Here is a 13,497-nt window from a genome sequence, read left to right as displayed (position 1 = left end):
GGAAACTTTCCATTCTGAGCTAGGCATTTAGAGAACCAGCTGATAGAGCACATCTTTTACTGATCATCCGCCTCAACTCTCTTCTAGTTTGAATGCAGAGCTCCGGTAGATGTTTTGGAAACATTAAGAGAATTTTCTATGATCACTCACTTTTTCTGCTTCAGGAAAGATTACCCCTATTAATGAAAAAAGTACGCCTATGCTTAGAACTTCAGAGACTATTAAGATATATGTAATTAATTAACAATAGTTGCAAAAGATAACAATTGCCACTAAACTTCTCTAAGTTTATCAGAAGTCCCTGGCAGTAATTGTTTAATTTATAAATATATTCTTATTAATTAAAATTAAAGATGCCTTAAGTTTTGTCTTCTAATATCTTAGGCAGGTATAAGAATAATGACCACATTTTTGTTTTCCTTTGAGTAATTTTGATCGTTAAGGTAAATGCATTACCTTTATTTTAGTATTCACATGCAACTTTAGCAATTCTTTTTTGGACAGAGGCTAAAGTCCACTTGTGGACTTCAGGACTTCCTAAGACAATTACTGACTAATAATGATTAATATAACTTTTCTATTTACTTGGTTAATGTACTAAGTTTTACTGACTTTGGAATGTTAAATCAAATTTTAATTCCTGGGTTAATCTCCTTCGTCATAAAGTAGTACCTTTTTATGTATTGCTAAATTTATTTTGCTAATGTCTAGTTTAGGCTTTTTGCATCTATGTTTATGAATATCATTATATGTGATTTCTTGTAATGTTCTTGTCAGGTTTTACAAGCATAATTAAAGTAAAAATGCTGAGAACTCTTGCCTCGTATTAATGATATGAGATAATTAGGGTAAACACGGAATTAGTTTTTCCTTAAGTATTTAGTAATATTTACTAGAAAAGCCCCACAAGCCTGGGGTTTTCATCGTGGAAAGGTTTTTATTTATGAATTCATTACCATTATCAGACAAAGGAGTACTCATTTCTTCTACTTTTTCTTTTATCAGTTTTGGTAAATTGCCTTTTTATCAGTTTTGGTAAGTTAGCTTACTTTGTTTACACTTTAAAATTTAAGTGTTTATTTTTAATATATTTTGAATCTTTAAATTGTCTCATTTTTATTTCTAATTGGGACAATTTATACCCCGCTCTCACTGTCTCTTTTCGGTCAGTATTTCCAGGAGTTTATCCATGTTTTTACTTTTTCTAAGGAATTAAAGTTAATCCACTTTTACTTTCTCCAATACAAAATGATTTTGAATGCCATTAACTTTCGCTTTTTGCTTAATTTCTTCTCTCCTATTTTTTTAGGCTTAAAAATTTGTCCTTTTAAAAATATTCTTGACTTGTGCACCCAGTCTTTGCTTTTAATTCTTTATTCTTTTAAGGCTACAATTTTAACACTACAAATTTTACTGTGAGCACAAATTTATCTATGCTTTGATATGTTATAATTCAATACACTGAAAATATTTTCATTGTGATTTCTTCTTTAGTCCATGTCTTATTCCGAAATATATTTATTTATTTTTCCTCATTTGGGGATACACTTGTCCTTTTAAAATATATTCTTTACATAATACCACTGTAGTCAGAAAATATCCTCTATATAGTTTAATTCATTTAAGATCTGTGAGACTCGCTCATGACTCAGTACATGGTCAATTTTCATAAAAATAAGTGCACGCCAGATTGGAAAGAATATGTATTCTGAAGTTGTTGGGCAAAATGTTTTATACATTCCAAGTAAGTAGTACTTGGAGTTTAGTTCAAATGTTTATTTTCTCACTTGTTCTTTTTGTTCTGTAAGTTACTAGAAATGGCATGTAAAAAAGTTTCCATCTTTAATTCAGATGTTTTTATTTCTAATTATAATTTAAGTTTTATTCAGGTGAATACAATTTAGAATTTTTTAATTTTCTAGATGAATTTACTCTCTTATCATTATGCAACATATTTATTTATATCTAGCAAAGTTGTTTGCCTGCAAGTTTAGCATTAGTATAGATATAATGTCTTTCGGTTAGTTTTGCCTTATATCTTTTCTATTCTTTCAATTTCATCATTTAAGTATCTTTTGACTTTGTTTGCCCTTAACAAGAAATATATTTTTGGCTATATTTAAAAAAAATAATCTTATCTGAAAATCTTTGTTTTTAAATTATGCTATTTATTCCATTTATAATAAATGTAATTAAGAACATAATTTGGTATAGATCTACCATCTAAATACTTGACTTTTATTTGTTTCCTTCATTTTCTTTATATTTACTTAATTTCACTTGTTTCTCTTATTTTACTTAGAGTTATTTTCTATCCTGTTTTTTTTTTTAACCTCAATTACCTTGCAAATTATATATTCTATACTATTTTATAAGTACTCTAGAGATTGGATTAGGCATCCTTGACACATTGAACCCTAATACATCTTGCTTGAAGCATTTTGACTCCAGCTCCTAGTGCCGTGTTTTTTTCTATTGAAATTATATATTTTAAGACACAAACAACATTATTAATATTATGTACTTAGACATATTTTTTACATTACTTTCTATCCCTTCTCACATCTCTGTGCTTCCATCTGGTATAATTTTCCTGTTTCATTAAGTTGCTTTACTGTTCCCTTTAGCATTGTTCTGCTGGTATAAAATGTTATCAATTTCTGCTTGAAATGTCTCACTGTGCTTTCATTTGGGAGTGATATGGCAGATCTTTTCTTCTTCAGCACTTTAAAGCTCTCGGTCATGTTTCTTTCTGCCTTCTCTCTCTATTTTTTCTTTTCTCCTGCTGGAGAGGAAGCTGCCACAGCTCCTGTTCTTCCTTGTTCGGTTTTCTGTTCCTCCTGCCCAAGATCTGCTCATGGTGCTCTCTCTCTAGATGTTGTACCTTATAATGATCCTGTTTAGGGTTCATACTGCCTCCTGATTTAGGGATTTAAAACATTTCAGTAGTTTTGGCAGTTTGTTGGCCATCATCGCTTAACATATTGCTTCTGCTTTATTTCCTATCTTTTCTTCTCCTGGTGTTCTAATTAAACATATGCGAGAACTTTTCACTATGCCCCATATTTCTCTTAAGAACTTCCTCTATTTTCTTTCTTTTCTTGATGATACTCTGAACATTTTATATTCCTATTTTTAAATTCTCTATCTGCAGTATTGAACATGTCTGAGTTTTAATCTTAAGCTATTGTGTGTCACAGTCTGAACGTTTATAGCTTATTTTTTAAATAGATTTTAACTCTCTGCTGAAACTCTGTTTTGCCTGCCGTGGCCATGGGAAATAATTTATTTAATGGTTCACATTTACAGATTTTCTTAGCCTCTACTCATACCTGGAATTGGGAATTGAAGGCTTTACATTTATTTTATTCTTTTCTTCTTTGAGTACCTTTTCCAGGACAAACAGAGATATATTTTTTTAATTTCCATTGTTGCTATAGTAATTAAGTGCCACTAGCAGCATCTTTCTAATGGTTTGTCATCAATGAGCATGCTGTTCCTTAACAATATAGGTTATAATTTAAGTAATCATGATGCCACTTCATGTAATGAATTATTAATGCCCCATTTCTCCATTACAAGGGAGTAATCTTTGAGTTCATCAACTATATTAGAAATTCAATGCCAGAATCTCAATTTGAAGGACTAATTCCTGGGGCTACTCTCATTTCCAATTAGTTAAGTTTAACAGGACACAAATGGTCCACTTGAAGAGTTTAATTGAAGACTTTAATAAATGAAATATTTTCGGAGCTGTGGGCAGGGCTAAGAAAACAAACAAATAATGATTAAGTCCTTAGGTCAAGCAGTAATGAAAACCACTAGGGCTGAAGGGGCCATTGAAGCTGTAACTAGAGGTGGGTGCTTCACATGCATCAATAGCTCTGAAACTCACACTAACCATTTGGTTAGTTACTATTTTTAAATTTATTTCACAGATTAGAGAATTAAGACTCTGAGCCTATAAATACAGTACTTGCTCAATTTCATACAATTTGTAAATGATGGAACCAGTTCTTTAAAGCTGGCCTGACTGCTTCCCAAGTGTGTTTATATTCAGATTGGACAATGTTGCCTCATAGATATTGCCTTTCCATACTGACATTAATACAATACTGATTTGTAAGTGATTGATAAAATATTACTGTCTTAGATAATATGTTGGCCCCCTGTCCTTGCAGTACTAAAATTACTTTTTAGATGAATCGTTATACTTTTGGTACAATTAAGCTAATCATTGCTGTTAAAGAAATTATGGTTGGTAGAGATGCAGGACAAATTAATTTGAAGTTTATACATAAATGAAGTAAATGAAAGCCTTCATGAAATAAAACGGAATGCCATTTGAGTTACTAAAAATGCAGAAGAAAAAGTTACCAATCACCAATATTGAAAAACCTCTTGTCATCTTTAAATAAAAATTATTATATATTTTTTGCATAAAATTGTAGAAATGATATATCTTTTTAGTGAGTACTACTTGAATTTGGGAACTTGAGATATATGGTAAAGATTGTTTTTTCCTATGAATAAATAAAAAATAAAACCCTCAGAATAGTAATAGGTCACATTTCAAATAAATGTATCAGTATTATTTTCAACTAGGCAGAAATATATACATGTATATGTACAATTTTACTGGGAACAAACCACTATTTAATGAATATTTAGTTTATTGTTCCTTCAGCTCATATCTGGTTTTGTATGAATCTTTTATGTTAGAACTCATTCTTTAAGAAAAAACTACTTGTTCAGATGCTAAAAGACTCAGAAGCAGGTTGTTCACAGCTCTAGTTTATGTAAATAAAAATCCAAAGGCAGTTGTTCGAAATGGATACATATCAGAGTTTAATACATCAAAGCAACATAGTGGATATTTTCAGGCTTAAAGGACTAACACTTTTTTGTTGTTTTGATTTAAATTTTGTTTCTTAAGAGGTGTTCCCCGTAATGTAATGTTTGTAGTTTCCAAATTCACAATAAAGTTCATCATACTTCACTTTTTTTAAATTAAATCTTCTTGCTTTATTAAACATAGATAATCCAATATGCACTTGTGCTTCATTTTTGAGATCTGATAGATAAATAAATCCATATAAAATTAAGTGATTGTAAATAAAGGTGTGACTACTATGCAGATTTTTAAAACTATTAGATTCCCTGCCTGATATCCTGTTACATATTTAGTTTCATGACCTTACAAAGCAGGCTCAGCTACTCTGAAAATAAAATTACGATGAAGATTACCCTTAGAGAAAAATCAAGATTTGATCTATCAGAACCTTAATAAGGAGTTGATAAAAATTTAAAAATGTAAATCCATCCTCTGTTTTATAGAGGTGATTTTATTATGACAATATTTATAGAAAAATGTTCACCATTGGTATTGGGATACTCTAAGTCAATATGTTCTATCTAGTGTTTAATTAAAAGCACCTCTATTTAAATGACTCTTTCTGTTTATATTTGATCTTGTGACTTACTCCCATTCTCCTTAATGTGAAAGCAAAATGCAAATATTGGATGAACCCCACTATTACCTTTTCACCAGCTCTCTAGATGTGCAGTTTAACATGAGTAGAGAAAATTATAAGACCTAGAAGATTGGCTTAACTATACTCACAATATTACTGATAATTGTAGAATGTTAATGATTTCCCATCTATTTTCTTGTTTTTAATCTATTAAGTTTCACATCTTCTCAAAATCCTCACACACAGTCCTACTTCATACTTCCCTGAGAAAATATAAGCCATAGACTGGGACTTTAGCATCTTTCTATTGTTAAATGTATTTACCTCCTTTTTTCTGAACTAATTTGTTTCTCTTATTAGAACATGATTTTGCAAATTTGTTGACAAGTAAACTAATACCTTGAGTAAATTACCCATATTTACTAATATGGGTAAATCAGTACCCATAACCTACCATTTTAGAGAAATAAGAATTGAACTCACATCTCTTGAAACCTGGGGCTCAAAATTAAACCACACCATCCTATTGACTCTTAAACTACATGTCAAACCTAATATTATGGATATTTTAAAGTTGGGAAGCAGAGTAATAGGCCTGAAAACAATTGACATGCCTTCTTATATTTCCTAATATTTTCCAAGTGAGTATTGATTTCTTTAGCTTATTATACATAAGGCAGACAAAATTAAAAACCTCTCCTCTTCTGGTAAATGACATGCTTTAACCTTTTTCACTGCATTAAAATTGAAATTGTAGATAAAAATAGCAGGGAGGAATCTGACAAATGGATGTACTATCCAGTTACTCCTTCTCACATACGGTGCCAAAAAATATCTTGGTGTATCCTGCACTGGTCCCACCTCCTCCCTAAAGGTGAAATCTTTTCATTGTCTGAATGGCTCAGGGCCACAGAGCAGGCTCAGCTGGGTCAGAGCTTGAGGGTTCGTTCCCGGGTTGTCACCTGAGACCTTCATCTCCATCAGTGAGCATGATCAGATGTCTGTGTCAAAGGGATCTGCTTACCTCGATTAAGGTAGAAAGGCAATACTCACAGCCTTTCGATTCTGTAGGTGTAACATGATAAAACAAAATCACGAAATTTGATGTAATTGAGCCAGGTTCTCTCACTACACGCAAACACATATTTATCGCAGCCTCTTTAGACAAGTCAGTGTACTAGGAATGTAGTAGTTTACTGGTCTAGTTTTGTCATTTTTCATATTTTCAACAATAAATATATTAGTTTACTTGTTCAGGAAATTTTAATGAGTGTTGCTTTAAATAGCATATAATACATCATCAAAAATAGAGGCTCCACTAATGAGCTAGTATTTTAGATTAATCTTGAGGAGTAAGTAAGATTTGCATATGAAAAGTAGAAAGAAGGACATTGTATAAAGACAGAAAAGCTGGAGGAAATATATATGAACGATAGAGCACACAGAGATAACTACGAGTACATCTCTGGGATCAGTAATTACAATTCATCTACGGAAAAAAACAAAGAACAAAGCACAGCTCTGATGTCATGTGGTTTGCTAAAATTTTATCTACGTGAAAATAATTGAATTAGCTTTTTTATGATAAACTGTAGTAACTCTGTATAAATTAAACACCTAGAAAGCTGCCTGAAGTCAAAAGCATTGGTTTCCATTCCTTCACTTACCAGAAAACAACAAAACAATAACCAAACAATGTTCGATTCCTGTTCTTTGTTTTGGTATCAACTTGCATAACAATTGTTCAGGACCCGATGTAATATACTATTATTATATTCTGCTGTTTCTCTGCATGTCGCTTTTAACAAAGTTAGGTAACATTCGTATGATTCTTTAATACTTCTTCCTTTCCTGAACTGCAAGCTCCCTGTAGACAGGGACCTTATCCATCTTTCTACTGCTGTGCCATCTGGGCGCGTGTGGTGCCTAGCACATCCTGACTGTGCAGTCATTATTTAATAAAGGAATTCAAGTTCTGATCTCCGTGTCCGTCTAGAGAAATGTAGTACCGAGTGAGTGGCTTATATCCTGTGACAGCTCCACTCTTGGCGCCTTGGTGGGCCTGAGCTGTTTTCTGGTATTCTGTTGCCTGCTTGACTTAATTAGGAGAGGGTTATTTGCCAACTTCCCTCACTGAGACAATGCTATTCCATTGCTGTGAAACCATTTAATCAGTAATCTGGCTTTTATTTTTAAAACATCGAGCCTTTCTTAATTTTAATATTTGGACATCATCTTGGAAACAATGACTAAAGATTTCATCTTTTTTCACTGTGTTGTATTTAAACTATTTAAGCTCCATTAGATGGAGGTTTCTCAGAAAAATTAACCAAGTCTTCTATATAAATCCTCTGACAATGGATAGACCTATGCTGAATCTACTGTTAGTGAAAGTGTACACATTAATTGGCTACTTGATACAGTAATGTAAATAAAATAAGGCAACCATGGAGAACAGAATAAGCTAAAAAATAAACTGTACTACCATTTTTTTTTTTTTTACATTTTTCATTATATTTATTCAGCTTCTTATAAAGATGCCTGTTTTCAGTTGGTTGCTATGGAAATACACACTTTATAAATCATGTACAAAGGCTGTCTTCATTTCCAGTGTGTCCCGCAATAATAAAGAAGATTATTAAAGTGGATTCATAAGAATCTGTAAAGGAGTTTGGCGAGAGTGAAACAATGAAGGCCTTACATGTTAAAAGCAAAATTTCAAAAGATCCCACGAAGATCTCATTAAGTATTTGTGGTAGCCTGGGGGTCGTTCAATGATATTTTGGATGGCTTTCTGAGTTTTCCTGAGAGATGAAATGTTGATGATTGGTGATGAATTGCTCATTGACAACTGACAGCACTAACAGTTTACCTATGTGATTTGGGATTATTTTCTTTCACAAGAGATGAGCGAGTTGGAATCTCTGTGTTAGAATTTCAAACACAGTGTATCCCTTAAGGGATTGAGCACTTCTCACATTTTCTCTCAATCGTTACCACTTTAGAGCCTTGCATAGTCCATGTCTATTTCTTTAAACATAAAAGTAAATGATTTCTACTCTGCTTTACAGTCAAAATCATTCTGACTAACCCTGACTGGGGAGTAGCCACCCAGAGGCATCATAAAACATGTTATCCCTTCAAAAGTCATTATCCCTTGTATGCACATCTGCCTCCAGATCATGTTTTTGTTTTTCACTGTGATCATCGGGAGAGCAAGGGTTCAGACTGCAGCTGTTAGATCCATTCTGCTAAAGCCTTTCCGAGGAGATGCTGGAAAATTAATAGCAGGGTTGTCCTCTATCCAAGAGTTTTCATCAGAGGGAGACCCAGTGCAATTAAAATGCTTCAACTAGGACAGGCGCTCTCTCTTGATGGGCATTTTAATTGGATGGTTCTACTAGGGCTCTATTTTCTCTCATCTATCTGTCTACACTATGGAATAAAGGCTGCCAGTACGCTTGCAGAAACCAGGAGGGTGCACCAAAACATAAATTAGGATCTCACAGGCAGTTCAGGAATAAGGGGATTTTAGAAATGCTAGAACTGACTGTTGTTTAAATTGAGGGCTTTTGGCACCTCTATTTCAGTGATGACATAATCGGTACATGAAAAATCTTATTGGAGGAAAATGGTAGGTGCTCAGTTTCCTATTTTAATACATATATCAAAAAATTCATATTCTCTAGCATATCGAAATTTTATTTGATTCTTCTACAGATTATGACAAATGCTTTTGTATTCATATATATACGTTATAAAAATATAGGTAAGTAAATAAGTATAATTATTTAATTTTTTCCTATCATTTGAGGAAAGGTGAACTGTAGTTAAAGAACTAATTGTATCTGAGAGAGTTTATCTTTTTATGAATTGTGTGTTTTTATATTAGTGGGTTTACTTTTAAGGGTGGTACAAATGTCAAATCTGGTTCTCTATTTGTTGAGATAAAAATATGTGGCAATCCGTGACATTCCCTTCTGTACATGTATTCTCATAGATATCACAGGTGGATAGGCCTCTGAGACTCTTTTTTAATGGGTTAAAATTGACTTAAAACTTTCCTGGGGAAGCTCTCAGTAACCAGTATCAAGTACAAGCCATAAGAGAGTGCCCATTTATAGACTATTAAACTGCTACATTGTATTGTCCAATGCATATCTAAGTCCATTTTTTCCTTTCTTAGGTTCATTAAAGGTTTTTTAATGAACTGTAAGCAATTCATTTTAATAGTAAATTACTTGTACTGAGTATTGCATTCAGGCAAATTGTTTTATTTCATTAGAACTGATTTCTGGCAAGCACGTCCTACCCCTTTTGTTCATCAGAATTACAGAGTCCTGCTTAGCCTTCTGAGTTCATTACATAAACTGCTTGAAAGTGTTTTTTAAATTATAAATTTTTTTACATATGTAAGGTAATCATGTGTTCCATTATAGAGGAGGGGTGCACTCTTTAGGCTGACAATTCTATGGTAACTAATTGCTCCGTTGCTGTTTATATGATCTTAGATGAACTATTATCGTACCAGGTGAAGTTTGATATATAAATTCTGTCTTTTTTTCAGTGTTGTTCAGCAACAGGATAATTTTTAGATGATCAGAAATTATTCTTATGCTAGTCTCTATGTTCCTGACCACATTAGGTCTATTACATTATAATCCACTCTGGCGACTGCTGAGAAAGAAATGTCACGCAAAAGTTTTAGGGGCTTTTTAGGGGCTTGGTTATTCTGTCATGTGCACGTAACACTTTGGTGACTGCCAGAGAGAATGTTTGCTAGCGACCCAAAAATTTCTTACTTGACAACCGTTTCTTACACTCCTCCCATACATGTACTGTCAGGATTATCTCCACTCCATAATGCTGAAATATTCAATCACGTCGAACTAACTGGCTGATAAGCACCATTCTAAACTTTGTAATAATCATAACTAATTTCTCTTATGCTATCTATTTTTCTCTTTTGGTCTAGCTTTCTCCCTTGAACTTAATTAATTCACTTGCATGTAATCCTAACATGACTTTATATTTTACTGTTAAGAAAAAATATTTTCTCTTTTATGTTCTGTATGGGGAGATGTGAGTCTTGGGTCCTATCTTTAGCCTTCACTGTAACTTGATGAATGTTTTTGAGAGACTTACGTTACCTCTGTGTACTTCCCTTTTTCTTTCATTAAAACCTTACTGACAGCATATTTTAATCTCAGAGCTCTTAAAAATTAATTATTTATGAATTGCTTTGAGGAATCTGGGAGAAAAAAATTATTTGTAGGGCTGTTGAAAACAACATATACTATATTATTTAATACATATTGAGCTGTCTGCTTTTTATGTATTATATGAAACATATCAAAGTACACATAACCTTGGGCAGATTGGCATGGATTTAGGAAGTGCTAGATTAGCAGGCAAGGGAAGAGTAGTGATCCAGGGGAGTTTGCTGCACTTTAGAAGTGTCTGACCATTTTTTAAATTTCCTTTAAGGAGTTTATATATCAAGAGGACACAATCAAAAGATAATGCCCAATTGAAAGTATGTATTAGAAGTATAAGAAAAATAGAACTAAATTGACTTCTTACTCTATCAACTAAAGATTATATACAAACTCTACTAATAGATTTATCAGATTTTCATGATATTAAATTTCAAATCTGTGTGATAACATCTTTGCACTCAAATCATCAACTATATGTTTCATTTAATTTGTGGATAGTGTATATTATATTGACCTATGTGATGAGCCTCAGCGTTGCTGTGATAAAGTAGGTTGATAACATATTTTTTCCATTATGAGTCACATGCCCCTTTATTCTGGGTGCTCCCAAAGCATATATGTAGTTTAAAAACATTTTTTACTTGTTTTATATTCAGGATTTTATAAAAATTATATATTTTAATATGTACTCTATTTTCTTGATTTGATTGTCTTCTGTGATTCTTATCAATATGTTAATTTTCATTGTCTATTATCAGTATCTTGCCAATTTTCCTTTTCTTTTTTTTAATTTATTCTTATTGTTGAAAGTATTACAGGTGTCCCATTTTTCCCCCAATTGAGCCCCCTCTACTTCACTCCCACCCTCTCCCCAGGCCTTCACCCCATTATTGTCTGTGTTCAATTTTCTTTATTTTTATCTCTTCAATTTTAGGATTTGTTTGGAATTTTTCTATTCTTTTACTTATAACTTGTCTTAAGGCATTATTTTCTTGTTGCAGCTGGTTTTGTGTTCCTTTAACTTTAGTATTCATTTCTGAAATATTTTTTTTCTATTATTTCTAAGCCTTTCTTGAGTTCTGTGACCTCTGTTGTCAGTCTAGTTCTGATTTATGTTGCTCTTTCATGGTTTATTTTAGTTCATTTTAACATAGTAGTCTATAGTTTAGATCTGTTGTGTGGACATGTCCTCCTGGCATGCCCTCCTTGTCTGTAGGGATATTCTGTTATTCATTCTCTTTATTCTTCCAATAACTGTCCATGGGATTTGACATTTATGCTTTTCTCTCTCTCACTGTTAGATGAAATTAGTTGTCCTGAACTTTATAATGAATCAGAGTCCAGGAAAGTTTTTCTGTCTTCCCAGAGGTTCTGCTTCTGATGTTTTGTCACAGTGTTCAACAATGTGGTGTCTTGTTTTCTTTGAGATTCTTAGAGCCTTGGTAAAGGCTTAGGGAATCTGCAAGTTTTCCTTGACCATTAAGACTGTGTGTTAACACATAGAGGTTATTAGGGCTCAGAGAACCTAATGATGGTGTTTAAGATAGAGATGGTTATAGCCTGACTGAAATAGTATTTATATCTATGATTTTCTAATCCAAAGCCTGGAACATTAACACACATTTTTAGTCTTTTCTAAGAGCCCCAAATAAATGCTAAGTAATTACATTTATTTACTTATATATATCAAAGACTAATAACAACTTATTCCTTATGCACTTTGAATATATAGACGGGCATGTCCAAATAAATCTGTGAGGAGTCACATTTTAAATATATGTGAACTATGATAGAGCATAAGACAGAATTATGATTGAGATTAGAGTAAGATAAAATATTCACTCTATCAAGTGAAATATATTTTGTTCACATGGTATTTTAGGCGTGGTTTGAAAAACTAAAACAAAAACTGAGTGTTACGTATTGCAAATACCTGATTCAATAGATATTACCAAAAGAGTTTTAACTTAAAAAAAAGAGTATATATTCTGAAATTGACTAATTTTGAGATAAATCCATATTTTAAAAAAGAGAAGGTACCTAAGCAATATCAAATCAAGGTTAGCTCACCTTCTCATGCTGCTCTACGGGGCCCTGTACGTTTACACACTGACATTGGCTTGTCAAATGGACGAGTCCAAGTGCAAAACAGAAATGGGGTGGGAGGCAAATCGGATGTTGGTGGTAATCTTATAAACCTCCTTAATTAATTGAAGAACTTATGACAGTTATTGAACAAATATAAGCGTAATTATTATATTTTGTTAGAATGTCTTAAATTGGCTCAGTAGAATAATGAGAGAAATCTGGCAACAATTAAGGAAAAATTACTAAAATTGCAGAGAAATAATGTTGACTTTCATGTAAAGACACAGGTAATTACTGTGTTATACTTAATAATGGTTAGTGACAATCATTTTTTGAAAACTGGTAGGACAAATGTAAACTGACTGCATCTCACCGACTTTTTAATTAATATGCCATCTTTGCCTATCCTAGGCAGGCATAAATACACACTCTAACATTAAAATATATAACCATTCATAGATTAAACTAAAAGACAATGATTTTCATCACAAATTTCTTATTGATGTAAAGTGAATCAAATATATCAATGGTGATGAATTTAAAATATGATGCTAACTTGCTAATTTTTGGAGCTTAAAATAATATTATGTTGAATTATTTTTGAACACATATTAAGAAAAATAACAAAAATTAAACAGTAACCTAAATGTTTGAAAAATATAAAATAATTATTTGCTTTATTAAAATGATTGTTTATTTGTAAAGGGTGATAGAAT

Source organism: Miniopterus schreibersii (genome assembly GCF_964146895.1).
Source record: "Miniopterus schreibersii genome assembly, chromosome: 4".
NCBI lineage: Eukaryota > Metazoa > Chordata > Mammalia > Chiroptera > Miniopteridae > Miniopterus > Miniopterus schreibersii.
The sequence above is the reverse complement of the archived record's forward strand: the minus strand, read 5'-3'. Positions refer to the sequence as shown.